The 11,013-nt window shown below is 44.8% G+C and overlaps 1 long non-coding RNA gene across 1 annotated transcript; it reads right to left on the reverse strand.

The window, feature by feature from the left end:
- Positions 1-309: 309 nt before the first annotated feature.
- On the reverse strand, positions 310-2,366 carry LOC140699173 (uncharacterized). Its single transcript, XR_012077180.1, has 2 exons — positions 2,121-2,366; positions 310-1,771 (listed from the first exon to the last, which is right to left on the reverse strand). It is a non-coding gene; the product is annotated as an uncharacterized lncRNA (long non-coding RNA).
- Positions 2,367-11,013: the final 8,647 nt, after the last annotated feature.

The raw sequence follows: 11,013 nt of genomic DNA on the forward strand, positions 1-11,013 counted from the left end.
CAGCCAACCTCAGCCAGAGCTCCCCCACTGGCCCTGGGGCACCACTGTGCTTTGGCCCAGCTGTGACCCCACAGGGTTATCCAGTTCTAGATCAGAGACCACAACACACCCACTTCTCCTAGTTACTCAGGTGCTAGAGTCAGGTCCTCCCAGGATATACCTAGAGCTGCTACCCAATCAGCAAGGAGCACCAGCACACGCAGTGCCTTCAGGGCCGCGGGCTGAGCTGCCCCGGGTGCCAGCAGCCACACTGGAGATGTCCTTCCCATTCCCTGTAATTCCTTCTTTAAAAAAAATAAATTTGTTATATTACATACACTAAATTATTTATTCTATGACATAGTGACTTTAAAGTTTAATTTTTTGATTAAATTGTAAATGTACTTGGCATTAAGTACATTGACAATGTTACAATAACCCCTTTTAACGTCTATTCCAGAACATTCTTATCAAAGGAAAGTGTAGTATGTACCAGTCAGGCTCTGCTGCCTCCCCTCCCCTTCAGTGCTGGGGCACCCGCTGTGCCTGATGTGTTTGTGAATTTACAACCCCTGGGTATTCTTATTGGTGATATCATGTTACAGTAGTCTCTTGTGTCTGTCTGAGTAATGTATGAGGAGACTGATTACCATGGGGTTTATTTTGCTTTAAATATAAATTTTAAATATTAAAAATATGCCATGTCACCAAATTAAAGGCAAGGCCTTGGATGTGTTCCCTCCAGCAGAATTCCCTAGCTGCAGCAGCGGCTCCCACTTGAGATCATATGAGCAGAAAGAGTTGTGACAAAACATATCAGGTGCTCAAGGAAACTGCAGGAAGGTCAGAGCTTCAGCCTCAAGAGCTTCAGAGATGAGCACAGGCCCTTCCACCCCTCAGGCTCCCCCAGCAGTGACTCCCTGCCTCATCCCTGGTCCAGACCCCCTGTGGCTAACATCCTGTCATTCAGCTTCTGCAGGGGAAGGGACTCTGCCTTTTGCCCTAAACCGCAAATGGGGAGGAAGGAGGGCCAATATGTCCATCAAAGTAAGGTCAAGGGGGTCCCAAGGTCTGAGTTAGTGAGTGAGATGATGGTCAGTGACCTCCCTCCTCTCCACCCAGAGTTGGAGCCCCCGGTGCAGAGAACATATGTCCTCACTAAAAGGAAATTCCAAGCTTTCCCAGGAGGGGAAAAACAGAAGCCCCTGTTTAAATTGGGAGCAGATGAAGCAGAGATCCAAGGGCCCAGGGGAAGGCCTGCTTGGGCTGAGGCTCTACCCTGAGGCTTAGGAGCACAGGCTAAGTGCTGGTTTGTAGGATGTTACTAAGAATCATCATTGCAGAGTCTGTATGTAAAACCAAATTTGCCCCCAGAAAACACATTCAGTACAGATCCTCAAACATCCCTTTTCTACCTTAGATCCTGTAGAAGGTTGAGATGTGTAGCTCATAAGTAGAGAGAATGATAGAGGATGGGGTGTCCACAGAGTCAGGGCAGTTCAGGTTGTCTGACTTGGCAGGAGGGGACCACTCTCCTTGGATGCCGATATTTCCCTAATAGAGCAGAAACCCAGAATACCACAGGCGTAGAGTGGTAAGGTTTTTCCTCTCTCATGGAAAATAATTACGAGTGTAGAGAGTTCATACTGTCAACAGCACACCATGGTAGTCAGCCATTATCCATCTTTCTGCCCCTTTCAGTATTTTTAGCTGGTGTTCATCCTCAAGGCTGTCTCTTGGTCCAAAATGGCTGCTGGAGCACGGGACTTGATCCGCCAACATGCGTTCACCTCTGAGGCAGGAAGGAGGAAAGAGAAAGGGTCAAAGAGCCAACTCAGCTGCATCTACTCCATCTAAACAGCCTCCCTCAAACCCACACAGTCCACACAATCCTATTGCTCACTTCTAATCTGCCTGAAGTTCATCTGGACACTTTCAGCTATAAGAGACCTTAGGAAGTCAAACATTGTTATGGAGAATTTCTGTCTTCATTTAGACCATTTTTCTCTTCTTAAGTAAAAAAAAAAAAAAAAGAATAAAAGCCATGTGGTGATGACCTGGGCTGTTTGCCTACACTAAACACCAAGAAGAAGGGGAGGAGATGGAGTGATTTTCAGATGAGTTGGGTTTCGTTTACCTACCATAGAGGCCCTCTGCTTGGTGTCTCTTCATTCCCAGGGGAATTAGAGATACAGTTTCTAACCAGGATTTTCTAGAGGCAAAGATTCTTTCATTTCCCAGGCAGGCGGCTGGAACCACAGTGGGGCTTTCATCTGCCTGTTCCTTGGAAGCAGCTCAGAGAATATCCTCTTCTGTTCCCTGATGAGGTGGGCCAAGGTGGAGGATGGGAACTTGGGGAAGCAGTCCAAATCGCTGGATCAAAAATTGAGATCTGCCAAAAAAAAAAAAAAGTGTCATCAAAAATTAGGCCTATTGGACACCCACACTTTCAGCCTAGAAGTACATACGACATCAGAGTGATTATTAGTAAAAATAGTTCACATCCAATAAAACTCCACATGGTCAAATGCACTACTGACTGATGACACAAGGAAAATACACTACTGAACAATTTTGGTACCTGCTGTTTGACTCAGGTCAGTTGACGGGATCCAAATAATGGTCACTAAGGAAATCTTACAAAGGCAGACTCTTTAGTCATTAAATAATGTTTTGGACAAGAAATCTTACCACGTATTTCTTTTACATTTGATCCCAAGTGAAATACTTTCAGTAAATGAAAAATAAACATGGCTATCCCTGAGTCAGTCCTGAGGCTGGGAGCCGCCCCGAGCCCCCCATCCCACGCCCCCAGGAGCCAGTGCGCAGGCGTGAGCAGAGGCAGGTGTGAGGGCTGCGGGGAAGGGGATTCACCCCTGAACTGGGTGGGTTCCTGGGAGGCCCTGGGTCGTGACAAGGAAGTTGAAGACTGAGTGGGTCACTGACTATGTGACCCTCCTGGCGGCCGGGGAGAAGCACAGAGGCTGGTAAGTGCAGCCCTGCCTGTCGCTCCTCCCCGCCCGCCGGCGGGCCAGCAAGGGGCCCGGCTCTCCAGCTGCCAGGCCGCGATCCTACCCGGGTCCTCGGCTCCGGGGCCGCTGCTACCAGTCGCAGCCGCTCCGCTGTCGGCAGCGTAAGGCCCTTGGGCTCGGGCCACGAAGGCGGGCGTTGCATGGAGGGCGTCCCTCCTGCGCGCGCCCCGGGCCCACAGGGCAGCGGGGCCGTCCCCTTGGGCGCCTGCGGTGGCGGTGGGGACAGGACGGGCCCTGGCCTCGGACTGCGGGCCCTGGACTCGGCCACTTGCCCCGAGGCTCGCGGGCTCTGGACCGGGCGGCCGCCTGAGAGGAGCCACAAAGTCGGGGCCGCGGGGCTCAAGTCTCCCATTGATGTGTCCAGAGCTGTGATGTTGCCTTTGGGCTCTGGTTACGCATAGATGGTGGGTGCGGAAACCGCATGATGTCCCTCGACCACCAGCCGCCTGGAGAGCGTATTCAGATAGCACTTCTTAAGAGACATAAGGGGTAGGATCAGATCCAAAAGGCTCAAGGTTACCTTTGAGCATTTCAATACTTTATTGACAGAAATGACAATTACTAACTCTCAGAGCGCCCCCTGCAGGGCAAGTTGTGACATACTAACATCTATTCAAAATTAGAAAGACATTGCCACCTTTTGACATTTTTGCATCTCGAGGGCCTTTTGAACAGTGTGTGTGTGTTTCCTGTTGGTGGTACTCTTTTCCAGCAACAGGCCGTCTTTTGGAGAAGCAAGGTTACTCTCAGTTCAATGAGCATTTAAAAATTCATTTTGAGCAGTTACCATAGACACACAAATATTTGAAAATTCTAATCATTAAAAGGCTTGGTGGCTTTTTGTTTTGGCGGGGTCCTGTGATAAATTTTGCAAGAGGAAGGGAAGCCGACGGAAGGAGAAATGCTTATTTCATGACATTCTGCTATGCACTGTTTCAATTTTGAATATGTAATTGCAGGTGAATCTCAGATTGGCTCCAGCAAAGGCATATGCTCTTTTAGAATACTTTCTTTGTCCTCTGGATTCTTATGTGCTTTTTTTTTTTTTTTTGGTACAAACATGCCTCGTTAGCAGGCTTCAAATCATAATAGAAGATAGTTTAAAAAGGGATCACTGTAATTTACAATGCTTTGTAAGATATTGTCTTTCTCTATTAAAATTTTTTCCTGATGCACCAAATTTTCCACACAAAACACTCAGAAATGACTTAAACAAACAAACAAATGAACAAAAAAACCTACTACCCTTTGTCTCTGATAGTGAGGCAGCCAGCACATCATCTCACTGTTGAAGACAACGACCTGTGACTGAAAGATGGGGATGGAGTACAGAAGAGGCTCCTGACCTAGAAGTGGCTGTGGCCTGTATCCACCAAGAGGCCACTCCCAGTCAATGAGTCTTTCCCAGGCAGCATGGGATTTTAATTACTGTCATCTGGGTTTAGTGAATTTTTGACAGAGGCATTTGCCAGTGATTGTGTTTTATGAAACAGCCCTGCCTGTGGGGACCTGGGAGAGGCAGAGGCATGTTCATCAAGCATCGACCACAGCAAAGATGAGGCAAGAAGAGCAAGTGAGAGAAAGGGGAGCGAGAGAAACAGAGAGACACTGTGACAAAGACAGACTGACAGGGAGCAGAAGAGACAAAGAGAGACTCAGAGATCAAGACAAAAAGACCAGCAAGGAAACTGCCAGGGTTGACAGTGAGAGGAAGCTGGAGAGAGACAGGGTGTGTTAGCCAGCTCATCCTGGCCTTGGGAAGGCCAGCACTGTCTCCCCAGTCCTGGGTACAGGGGAGATGATTGTAGGAGAAATGATTCCTCTCTTTGATTGCAGATGGTGTGTTTTCTAGAATTCTGTGTTCTTATTCAGAGAGAAAAGTATTATTCTTCAGATAGTCTAGAAACACCACCAGGGGACAGATGGAGCCTACCCCAGACTGCAGCGTGGTACCAGCACAGGTCTTTCTAATGCCACCTGCTTCTTGGTCTTTCTAGGTGCTTTGGTGAGTCTCCTGATATCAGGATGTCATTGCTTTAAATAATGTCCTGAATTGTACTGGAGCTGTTTTTGTTGGGACTTGGAGTCCTGGGAGGGTATTGGTACATTTCCTATGCAGGGACCTAGGGGGAAATTTGGAAGGAAGTGGGTTGGCTGTCCTTTTTCAATATTAGGCTTGAACTGGGAAGATTATGTACAAATGGTCTGAACAAACTCTTTGCTGGTGACATGAGCGACTGAGTATGCTCATCTCTGAAGAAAAGGAATCTGCTTTTTCTGGCCACAAGGCATTCTCTGGCAACTGAGAGCCCAGTGGAATGTCTGTGGATCTGTCCTCTTGATGGGTAGTGTTTCTGCAGGGGATCCCATCATAGCAATTATGTCAATTCTGCTGGACAGTGGGCACCGTAAGGCCGATCACCTAGTGCTCCAAATCCCCCCAGCAGTTCCTGCTGGAGAGGGACAGATTAGAGAGTCCAACAGACCCAAGAAGAACTCCTTAGGGAGCTAGAGTCAGAAGCAGCGCACTTTGGATCCATCACTAGGCTCTCAGAAAGTTTTTCAGATCATAGCTGATTTAGGACACCAAATTAATGATGAGAAACTGTAGCTCAAAAGCTGAATGGCTCCTGGAGAGGCAGCCACTTGATGGATCTCTGGCTGGCTTCTTCTCTTGCCAATCCTGGCAAGAACTCAACACTGAAATGCCAGGATGAACCTCTTTCGACATTCCAAAACTGTAGAGAAAGCTGACTTGACCAGACATCTTTTCAAAATGCTGACCCTGAGAGAAGAAAACTATTCCTAGGAGAAAAATTCAAGTTATAGCTATTATCATGTCCTAGAAATGTATACACAGCCCTCATCACCTAAGACTACACACTTGGCTTAATTAGCAGAACCTGAAAGGGGAAAAAAAAAAAAGGCTTTTTGAATTTATTTTCTTTTTATTGAGTTATAGTCAGTTTACAATGCTGTGTTAATTTCTGGTGTACAGCACAATTTTTCAGTCATAAATTAATATACATATATCCATTTTCATGTTCTGTTTCACCAAGAGCTACTAGATCTTGAATATATTTCCCTGTACTATACAGTATAAGCTTGTTTATGTATTTTATAGATACCTCTCAGTATCTACACATCTCAGACTCCCAGTCTATCCCTCCCACACCCCTCCCCCATGGCAACCACAAGTTTGTGTTCTATGTCTGTGAGTCTGCTTCTGTTTTTGTATTTAAGTTTACTTGTTGTCGTCTTATTCTTTTTTTTTTTTTTAGATTCCACATATCATATGATATTTTTCTTTCTCTATCTGGCTTACTTCACTTAGAATGACATTCTCCAGGGAACCCATATTACAGCAAATGGTATTATGTTGTCATTTTTATGACTGAATAGTATTCCATTGTATAAATATACTACATCTTCTTTATCCAGTCATCTGTAAGTGGCATTTAGGCTGATTCCATGTCTTGGCTATTGTAAATAGTGCTGCTGTTAACACAGGGTTGCAGGTGTCTTTTTCAATTAAGGTTCCATCTGGATATATGCCCAGAAGTGGGTTTGCTGGGTCATATGGTAAGTCTATTCCTAGTCTTTTGAGGAATCCCCATACTGTTTTCCACAGTTGCTGCACCAAACTGCATTCCCACCAACATTGTAGGAGGGTACTCTTTTCTTCACACATTCTCCAGCATTTATCATTTGCAGACTTTTGAATGACGGCCATCCTGACTGGTGTGAGGTCATATCTCATTGTAGTTTTGATTTGCATTTCTCTGATAATTAGTGATATTGATCATTTTTTCATGTGCCTCTTGATCATTCATATGTCTTCATTGGAGAATTGCTTGTTTAGGTCTTCTGCCCATTTTTGGATTGGGTTTTTTTTTCTTATTAAGTCATATGAACTTTTTATATATTCTGGAGATCAAGTCCTTGTCAGTTTCATCCTTTGCAAATATTTTCTCCCATTCCGAAGGTTATCATTTTGTTTTGCTTATGTTTTCCTTTGCTGTGCAAAAGCTTGTAAGTTTAATTAGGTCCCATGTGCTTATTTTTGCTTTTATTTCTATTGCTTGGGTAGACTGCCCTAGGAGAACATTGCTGAGATATATGTGAAATAATGTTTTGCCTGTGTTTTCTTCAAGGAGGTTTATTTTGTCTTGTCATATGTTTAAGTCTCTAACCCATTTTGAGTTTATTTTTGTGTATAGTGTGAGGGAGTGTTCTAACTTCATTGATTTACATTCTGCTGCCCAGTTTTCCCAACACCATTTGCTGAAGAGACTATCTTTATTCCATTGCCTCCTTTGTCAAAGATTAATTGACCAAAAGTTTGTGGGTTCATTTCTGGGCTCTCTATTCTGTTCCATTGATCCATATGATTGTTTCTCAGGAGGGCCAAAGGGACTCTTCTCCACTGAACAGGAATTAGACTTGTGAGAAGAGGGACAAATCATGTGATTTCACACCACCTGATTAGGATAAGGGGTGATCACCTGTGGCAGCCTGGGCGACTGCTGGCCTGAGAAGGGAAGCCACACAGACAGTAAAGAACAGCTTTTATTCTCAGGGATGCCATAGGAATTTTTCTCCCCTGAACTAGGGACTTAAGTCTTGTGAGAAAAGGTGCAAATCTTGCAAGATTTGACGCCAGCTAAGAGGATTCAGGGTGATCACCTGAGAGAAACTGGGCTACAGCTGGCCAGAGAAATAAATGAAGGCACACAGATAGGAAAGTAAAGCTTTAAAACTCAGGAGAGCCAAAGGGATTCCTCTTGCTTGAATAGGGGACCCAGGCTCTCGAGAAAAGGGGCAGCTCTCCTGAGACAGCTGAGGCTTCTGTGAGAGGATGTGTGCTCACTGAGATGAGTCAGACTGCATTCACGATCATGTGAGAAGAAAGTGCGTCCTTTCAAGATAGGTGTTGTCTCCAGAGCTATGAATAACACCATCTGGCGATGGAGCCCTTTCATCCCTTCAGAAAAAGAACTGACCTGATTTCCAATAAGGGGAATGATTTTACACGAGAGGAGAGGCCTGAATTCAGCAAGAAGAGGAGCAAATCTCATGAGACCTTAAAAGGTTTCAGGATGACCACCTGAGAGAGGCTGGGCTACAGCTCACCTGAGAAGGGAGGATGCACAGACAGTAAAGAAAAGCTTTTATTCTCCGGAGGGCTGAGGGATTACTCCCCCCTGAACAGGGGACTAAGTATAGTGAGAAAAGGTGCAAATCTCATGAAATTGCTGAGGCTTCTGTGAGACAATATGTGTTTACTGAGCCAAGGGAAGCTGGATTCACACTCCTCTGAGTGCAAAAGTCGTAGAGGATAGGATTTGGTCTCAGGAGTGAAACAGGGCACCATCTGAAGTTGGAGTCCATTCTTCCCTTCAAATAAAGGACAGGACTCATTTCCAATAAGGGACATGGCTTTCCCATATAGAAGCAGCAAGAATCCATGTGAAAAGTGGCAACTCTCATGAGACTTGGCCCCACATGGAGAGGATTCTTGGTGATAACCTGAGAGAGGCTGGGCTACTCCTTGCCCGAGTAGGTAAGACATACAGACAGTAAAGAAAAGCTTTCATCCTAAGGAGTGCCAAAGGGAGTTATCTCCCATGATCTGGAGACTTAGTCTCTTGAGAAAACTGGGGCCTCTCTCAAGATTTGGCTCCACGTGATTAGGATTATTGGGGATCACCTGTCACAGACTAGGCTACTGCTCGCCTGAGAGGGCCAGCCATACAGGATGTAAAGAAATGCTATTATTCTCAAAAGGGCAGAAGGGATTCTCTCCCCTGATCAGGGGACACAGTCTCAGGAGAACAAGGGGCAAATCTCACAAGGTTTGGCTCCACCTAAAGGTTATTCTCGGTGATCATCTGAGAGGCTAATTCTGGCCTGAGAAAGGAAGTCATACAGACAGTGAAGTAAAGCTCTTATTCTCAGTGGCTCAAAAAGGTTTCTCTCTTCTGAACAGAAGACTCAGTCTTGAAAGAAAAGTGGAAAAACTCATGCAATTTTGCTCCACCTGATTAAGATTAGGGGTGATCACCTGTGAGATGCTGGGCTGCTTTTTGCTTGAGGAGGGATGCCATACAGGCAGTAAAGAAAAGGTTTTAACTTCAGGAGTGCCGAGGGATTACTCTCCTCTGTACAGGGGATTTAGTCTCAGGAGAAAAGGGGCAAACCTTGTGAGATTTGGCTCCACCTGATCAGGATTATTGGAAATCATCTTTGAGAGGCTGGTCTACTGCCCACCTGAGAAACGATGCTATACAGACAGTAAAGAAAGTATTTTATTCTCAGGCAGGCCAAAGGGAATTTTCTCCCCTGTACAGAGGACTTAGTCTCATGAGGAAAGGGACAAATCTCAGGAGGTTTCGCCCCACTTGAAGATGATTCAGGGTCATAACCTAAGAGAGGCTGGGATACAGAATTTCCACTGCCGCCACTGAAGCCTATGTACTGCTCTCCATAAAAGAGGCACATCAGTGTCACCCAGGGCTCTGTGACTTTTTTTCTGTCTGCCAGATTCTGTCAACCTGCCAGGCCTTAAGAGAATACAATACACCACCCCTCCCCTATTTCTTAAAATGTAGAAAGCTCTTGGTTTCCTCTACATAAAACCTCTTTTTAATGCCTTGACTGATTTAGAAAATGCCACAAAACATGGAGAAGAAAATGACAATCACTTCTGACACCACCTCCATGTTCTCCCCCACCCTCCTGCAGCTAAAAGCTGCCACGTGGCCCTCTTTGAACAACTACATTGGCTAAAGCTCTGATCCTGGATGATAAAAAGGTAAAGACCCCAGGAGAAAGACTTTTCCCTTCCACCTTCCCTGTTCTTCCATCAGACCTGGAATGTGAACAGCAGATCCAGAAGAGGCTGCTATGTGGCCTTGAGGAGCCAAGCAGAGACTGACAGCCTCACCCCAGATGGCAGTGCTGCCAGATGACAGCGGTTGGCTTTCTCAGCCCTGGACAAAGGACTAATGAGACAGTTGAACCATTGACTTGCTCAGCTCCTGCAGTAAAGTTTTCAGTTATTAGTAACAGAAATGCTAACTGTTAACCACCAACATGAAATGACTATTTATCTTATGATGTTTCTCTTCCTGTCATTTTTTCTGTTCACTTATAATTTTTACATACAAGCTGACAAAAGGATCATACATGAAATTCTTTTATTTTCATTTGTTTATTATCTGTCTCCCCATAGAGTGGTAAGACTCATGAAAAGAAAGACAGGGTATATCTCATTTATGATTTTATTTCCTGTGTCCAGAACAATGCCTAACATGTCTCAATGTTCAATAAATGTTAGTTAAAGTTAAACCAATGAATTAATTAGTAAGTAAATGAGCATTTTAATGTGAGCCCTTCCCTGGCTGTGAATTTATTTTCTGTTATCTTAATTTTTTTCCACTGATGACAGTTCTCTCCCATGCACATGTCATTAGTTATTTAACCAGTCACTTGCTGATGGACTTTTTTTATGCCACTATAAAAGTAGTCATATGTGCATTTTGGGTCTTATGCAATTATTTTTATGATAAATGATTAGAGAGGAATACATGATTTAAATATTTTAATACATATTTCCAAAATTGTCTTTGAAAGCAGTTTTTAGAACCAATTTACATTTCCAAGAGAAAATCATGACTGTTTCTCTGCATCTCCACCAACATTAGATGTTAATAACTTCTAAAGTTTTTCATTTTGGTAAGTGAACAATTATATCTCAAAGTTGTTTTAATGTGCATTTCCAGATCACTGGAGTCACAGAGTGTTCTTTTGCCAGTCTGTGGCTCTTTGGCAGGGCTTTTCATGTCCTAAGCATCTAAGGGGGGTGCGGGACCTGCATCTGCCATGGTCTATTGGAGGTGTGTGACCACAGATGGTTAAAGTGGGGTTGGCCAGTGTTCAAGGCCCTCAAGGAATTGTAGGGGAGGAAGCCAAGAGCTAGACCCCTGAAGCCCCTGAGATT

Source organism: Vicugna pacos, chromosome 11 (genome assembly GCF_048564905.1).
Source record: "Vicugna pacos chromosome 11, VicPac4, whole genome shotgun sequence".
Taxonomy (NCBI): domain Eukaryota; kingdom Metazoa; phylum Chordata; class Mammalia; order Artiodactyla; family Camelidae; genus Vicugna; species Vicugna pacos.